The sequence below is a fragment of the Alosa alosa genome, chromosome 2 (assembly GCF_017589495.1).
Source record: "Alosa alosa isolate M-15738 ecotype Scorff River chromosome 2, AALO_Geno_1.1, whole genome shotgun sequence".
Classification (NCBI taxonomy): Eukaryota; Metazoa; Chordata; class Actinopteri; order Clupeiformes; family Clupeidae; genus Alosa; species Alosa alosa.
In genome coordinates, this window is record NC_063190.1 from 21,682,109 (window position 1) to 21,689,180 (window position 7,072).

The 7,072-nt window shown below is 38.7% G+C and overlaps 1 long non-coding RNA gene across 1 annotated transcript; it reads right to left on the reverse strand.

Annotated features, from left to right (window-relative positions):
• Positions 1 to 398: 398 nt before the first annotated feature.
• On the reverse strand, positions 399 to 1,004 carry LOC125309319. Its single transcript, XR_007196109.1, has 3 exons — positions 881 to 1,004; positions 673 to 766; positions 399 to 590 (listed from the first exon to the last, which is right to left on the reverse strand). It is a non-coding gene; the product is annotated as an uncharacterized LOC125309319 (long non-coding RNA).
• Between the last annotated feature and the right edge of the window lie 6,068 nt (positions 1,005 to 7,072).

Consider the following 7,072-nt stretch of genomic DNA (forward strand, 5'->3'; position numbering starts at 1 on the left):
TCAGCACCGTTTCGTTTGACTTTTTGAGTCCTGACATACTTGATATGTTTAACACACTTTACTCCTGTTCTCTTGGCTACCGTTTTGCAATATGTAACAGGCCATACAGCAGGCTGTTGGTGCAGCAGTTTGACCACAGATGCCCCTTGTCATCGTCAATGTGTTAGTTGGTCCAGCAGTTTGTATCTGTCACTGTTTAAAGGTGGTCACATTTTCAAAAATATCAGAGTTTGTCAGTCACCACAGTGATGGAATTTGGCCCCTGTCCTCTGGGAATTAAGTCATGTAGCTTCATCCTTTTTTGTGTGTTTTGGAAAGTCCAATCACAGCTTATATGTGTGAAAAAATACATTTCTAAATCTATAAAAAATATTTGAAATGAATGCAACGATGCTGGCTGTTGTGGAATCTGTTCATTTTTTAATCAAATTTGCATTAAACAAAGTAATTTCTAAACAGGCCAATATTTATAAGAAACAATATCAATGTGTTAATAATCATGCTGCTTGATCCACAAAGTCTTCCTTTAATAGTTCACATTCTTCCATAGTCCTCACCAGCCGTCACCATCTCCTTTGTTAACACAGCATCTGAGAAGAGAAACATGATTTCATGCCACATGTTGCACACAGTAAAATGGCCAAAGATGTTAATAAACAAAATTCAACTTACACATTTCCACCACCACAGTATGAATTATGGTCAATTCTTTGATTTTTTTTGCATTTCCGGTAACACCCCCCATTCTCACATGCAGCATAGACATCTGGAAAGAGAAAGAGTACACAACACAGCAGAAAAAAACAGTGTTACGTGTATGTGAGCCCAGGTGATTCCATCAAAAGGAAACAGACTGATAATAAAGTTAAACTGTACTTACTGCACACCAGTGCACTCATCACCATCAGTGCGAAGAACAGCGCGATCACTGGCCTCATGGTTTCTCTTTTTGGTGTTGATGCTATTCAGTAATGGTTAAGGAAAATGTCTGCCTCCGCACAGGTTGCTCCTGTATTTATCTGAAACATTCAGGCTGTTACCACACACACACACACGTTACCTCATCTAGGATTTCACAATCCACAATAAGGAAGCACTCAAACAAATGGGCTGCAAAAGTCTGTACTTTACCTATGTCAAACAACAGCATGCTTACATTATGCCAAACAGCACCTATAAGTCATTTTTCAGTGATGAGACGGTCTCATATGTTTACGGTCATAACCATAAATGGTAAGTTTGGAGAGGAGTTTAATAAGGCCTATGACAAAAATGGCATAGCCTATTCCTAACTGTGAAGCATGGAGGTGTATCGCTGTTTATTTAATTATTTAGTTTTTAATATATTTATCTATTTATTGTTTTTTTTTTTTTTTTTTTTGGGGGCAACAAAGACCATATGACTATATCCCAGGTGTATTTCTAAATCTAAAAATAATATGAAATGAATGTATTCATAGTTGTGATATTTGGTTTCATTCAAACTGGCATGTCATTCCTGAACATACTACCGTTTTTCTCAGTCGCTTTGGTGCATTTCTTGAATAAATCATTAACATTTTCACAACCGTTAGTGTATTTTGCGGAACAATCAGCACTGCATTTTGTTTATGTCTCAAAAACAAGTATTTATACCAATGAAACTGTCAGTGCAATCAAATTCCTTCCAAAATCAAGTCCTTACACCATTGTTTATTTCAAGATAGTTAAACTTTTTTGTCTTGTTGTCAATATGACAGTTTACTCCGTAAGTGTTTTATAATGAACAATGTGCAAGGCTGAACTATTTTCTATGTGGCATAGCTATTTCAGAACTACAAAGTTACACATTATTGTGTGTGGAGGGGGTCGATTGCAAGAGAATAGATACAGTATGTTTGGAATGGATACAGTACAGCATTGTGCAAATGAAAAATGACAAATATACAGTAAAACACCCCTTAGCTGTGCACCACTGTTTATCTTTCTACACATCCAAATGTTCCTGTCTGTCAGGTTACATATATGTAAGACTATGACAACTAGTTAAGACAGCTAGCTCAACACTTTTGCATGTATGGCTCAAGCAATGAAATGAGGCCAATTTGTTTTATGGGCTATTCAGTTTGGAACCAGTACATGGATAGTGCATTTTGACCAACATGTCATAAGCAATTGAAAATGTATGGAGAGCAATTGTTCAATATGGGGAAACTGCTTTAATGATGTGCACAAGTGATAAGATGATTTGGAGTTTGAACAAGCAGTTTTGAGAATTTAAATAAAGCAACTGAGAAAAACTGTAATATGGCTTGATCCACTCAAAATCTTCTTTTGGTGTTGTTCACCATTCACCACCCAGCCAGTTGTCCTCAGCCACAGTCAACTGAGCATTGAGCATGAGGTCAAGTGGTCCCTGGGGCTTCTATTCTTCATCAGCATTGGCAAAAAGTTATTCAGTTAGGCTATTGGTTTAAACATTTTATTACTGGTTAGTTATTATTGATTAAATTGCATTAAAAATAGCCGTTATTGTCAGTTATATCATTATAGGCCGTTATTGCATTATTGGCTGCTACATTTGTAAACAGTACATTGTGAAAAACTCTGCAGCAATCACATTCAGGCTGTTACCACACACATATTGCCTCATCTAGGATTTTACAGGATTTGTCAAACAACAATAACAAAGCTAACACAAGTTCAAACACAGTTCAGTCTGAGCAGACAAATTCATTTTATATGAGAATCCCAAAAAATCAAATATCACTGATCAAAATTGTATTGTATTATTTAAAGTATAAATGCCTGATTCGTTTTTGAGAGCTTGTAGACAAAACAAAACTGTCATACATGTATTGTCATATAGGGTATAAAAACACATTATTTTTAATTAATTACCTTTATGATAAACTGCATTCATCCATACAGATATACAGAATATTGTAACATCTGTCAACAATTAGCTTCACATAGCAATAGGCATAGGCATACAGAGAACAAACTGAAGGGTTTAAAAATGAAAACCTATAGCGAGGTTTATACTAGTCCCCGATGGAAATAAATGCAAGATAGAAACAAGATAGAAAATATGTTCAAAATGTATTTATTGATATACAGTATTTACAGTATAGCTAAAAAAGTATATTATGTTGTTTAAGCATAACAACGAGAACTCAGTCTGCAGTAATTTCAGGAAGTAAACGCTATTGTATCAGGTAAACACTATAAACACTATCAGGAAGTAAACACAAATGCAATCATTTTCTGCTTTTTGTAATTTTGAACAAAGTGACTTACAAAAACATTTGAAAAAAAAAAAGAATGTGAACAATTATTAGAAATTAAGCATTATGCATAAAGATCATGCATGACAACAAGCAGGATAAATCTAGCAGAATCAAGTGATCTCCTGAACACCTCCTATTCCTCAATGCATTTAACAATCTGCCATTCTCTTATTCGGTCCCATTGAAGGGTCCAGCAGCACACTCTAAACCATGTTTAGCTGTATAGTACAAGAAATCAGTAAATTTAGTTATGTCCACTTCAGAATTGAGAGTAAGAAGCTTCCCCAAATAGCCTATTGGTCAGGAATACAAACTGATCTGACGCTAATAGTCTGTGTTGTGAATATATAACACATTCATGTTTGGTCTTAAATATACTTGTAATGTGGGTAACAGTCTGATCATAGTTTCATTATAATCTAATATCTGTGCATAGTTGTAGACTAAGAAATACACTAGTCTGTATGTGAACCTCACACTTATGTTTTCACACCAAACGACCAATGAACTGCAGGCCAGTTGGGAGGGTCTTGCATATTCAGATAATCTTTGGGATAAAGCAGGGTTGCCTTTTGAGATAAGGGCTCTTATTCTTCTGTTATGGCTGTTGGGGGAAGGTCACGCGGACCTCTCAGCTTCTCTTCTTTACTCTTGTCTTTCCTTTGTCTCTCTTTTCATACTGAGATCACGCTAAATTTGCGGGAAGAGGAGACATCTTTTTGGCGCAACTTGTGTCTGAAAACGAGGTGAAAATTTGCCGGCCTGCTGATCTGTTCACATGATGCGGCATTTTGGGGAGCCAGGAGGCAGGATCAGCTAGCAAATTAAAATGTGACGTGCGTCAGGGGGCATGTAGAGTGATAGTCGTAGGCCTTATTTTGCGTGGGCCTTCAGATGCAGCAGGTGTGTGATTTCCAAAACCATGGCGGGAGAACTGACTCCCGACAAGCTTTTGTTAGCTTGCATTTTCTTTGTTGTTGCTTAGAATGTTAGATTCTTGCGATAGATGTCTTCAGACAATAAAAAGTAATTTGGAAAGGGAATTTGAAGAGAAGAGTTGCCCGCTGCGTTGGCTGTGATTCCCCTTTGAAAATCAGAGGTTCTCAGGCTGTGGCCTTGGTCAGTGGCGCCGCCAGCCGTAATCCTGTACGCACTGTGCGTACAATTTATTCATGAAATCATTTAATATTACAACAATAAAATAGCTTGTGTACTGTCTTAATTGAAACATGCTTCACGCACAAATGATAGCCTAGGGCAAAGAGAATGGACATCTCAACATAAGGATACATTAGAAGATGATGATTATTGTAAACTTTGTCACACAACGTGATAAGCAGTTCTTTAAAAACGCAACGTTCCATTCAGTCATAAATCATTCAAGCGTAGGCCTAGTGCTCGTCATGAAAAGCAAACAGCAGAAATCACACACCTGCTGTATCTAAAGGCCCATGCACATAAGGCCTACGACTATCACTCTACACGCCCCCTGTTGCACGTCACAATTTAATTTACTATAGCTGATCCTGCCTCCTGGCTCCCCAAAATGCCGCATCATGTGAACAGATCAGCTGACTCGCACTCATAACAACAACGTAACCGGCCCACCTGGCTGATCCGACTGACCCAGGTAGGCTAGCCTACTCTCCATACAAAGCTTGCAATGTTTCGGACTGTCTTCGCGACCTAATTGCATTTTAAAGTAGGATATGCGTGCAGAACATATGTTATTTCAGAAGTGAAAGCATGGCTTTTGTTGTGGATTTGCTTTTCACCTTGGCGAGGAGTTAGTTACTCGCCCTCTAAAGATCCACTCATGACAACGTAGCCGGGCTAATTCGCTGACTTCGCACTCATAACAAGATAACGTAACCGGCCCGCCGGGGTGATCCGACTGACTCAGGTAGCCTACTCAAGCAACTCCATACAGAGCTTGCAATGTTTCGGACTGTCTTTGCGACCTAATTGCATTTTATAGTAGGCTATGCGTGCAGAACATATGTTATTTCAGAAGTGAAAGCATGGCTTTTGTTGTGGATTTGTTTTTCACCTTGACGAGGAGTTAGGCTACTCGCTGCTCTAAAGTTCCACTCATGACAATGTAGCCAGCTGATTCAGCTGACTCGCACTCATAACAATGTAACCGACCGCCCGGCTGATTCGACTGACCCAGGTAGATACTCAAGCAGCTCCATGAGCGTGCAGTTCGGACTGTCTGCACGACCTAATTGCATTTTAATGCATGCTACATCTATACACCAAATCTAATTATGTCTAGGCTACATGCAGAACATTGAATGTTATTTCAGAAGTGGAAAAATGGCTTTTGTTGTGGAATTGCTTTTCACCTCGAGGAGGAGCTACTGGCTCGCAGATCCACTCATGACAACGTGGCGGCTGATTCGACTGACTTCGTTACTCAACGTAGCCTAACCGCCAGCTGATCCGACTAACCGGATTGCTACTCAGCGCCAATCTGAGTCTCATGGTCTGTGAGTCTGCAATGTTTCCGGCTCTGCGGAAGTTAACCAGTTATCTCGGACTGCCTGCTCACTCAGTCGCTTGAGTTAATTTGTGCAGTTGTGGTTGCCCTCTGAAATTGTTACATTTTTGGCAGCTACGATGGCTAGGGCTAGGAGGCTAGCTAATGTTGCAAGAGGTTTGTGTGTGTGGCGCTGTTTATCGTTTTAGATTGAATTGTAGTAGGACTCAACTGATCCGAGTTAATGATACTAGAGAATCGCGACTCATGGGTTAATTGAAAGACACGGGTGAAAGATCCGAGTGAATCACGACTTAAACACCTTTAACTTTGTCCCGCTGTTCCGCCTCGGCCTATGTGAAAGGGATAGTCGTTCCGCGATTCAGGTACATAAATTCGCGGCGATTTTGGCAGTGTGAAAAGGCCTGCTGTTCACTTCTTCTAGAGGAGGCCTTGTTCTCTCTGGCTTCCTTCTCTCTTTCTCTTGCCCTCTTTTCTCTGGGGTTTTTTTCTTTGTTTAATGAATTGTTTAATCTGGTGTATCTGACATTCTAACTTGTTACGTTTAATTTTTTTGTTTGGTTAAGCTTACTTTGTTCCTTTGTTACTTTGTTACAGTATTTTTACCTAACTTAGTTTTACTTACATTCAACTTAAGTGATATTGGTTACATTTACCTTTAAGCTTACTAGTTTAATAAATTGTTAATTTACCCACCAATTACAAATCTCTTTTCGTAGCCTATGCCATACCAATACTCTGCTATTTGGTAATTATTCAAGAGTTGTTAATTTTATGGAGTTAATTGTGGTTTAATATGCTTCACCAGTCTGCCCTATTGTTCATACACACGTTTAAACCTGAGCAGCCAACGTAATTCTCATCGTCCGTGAGGAGCGCATTGTGCCGTCTCTCTCCTTTCAATATTATTCAGTGTATGAATATTAGGTTAATTTTGAGAGCTTGTTAGAAATTCCAAAACGAGAATGACACCAACAGATATGGCCGATGACCATACTTGGGCACTTACAGAGGGCTTAGAGAGCCATTTTTGTACTATATGTGATGAATTGAATTCACTTTATTAAAAAATCAACATAGCAACACTGTACTGTTTCACTTTATAAGTATCCAACAGCTTAACACTAATTGCAAACATCAAAGTAGTTGGGGAAATGAGATTGAAACAGTAGACACAGTAGAACAGACTAAAGGTAAATTAACCTGTAAGTAAGTCAGTGTGCTCATGGTATTTTAATATTTTAATTGCAATATGTTTATTTAGGCCTTAAGACTGTACCCCCTTGATGGAAATAGGCAC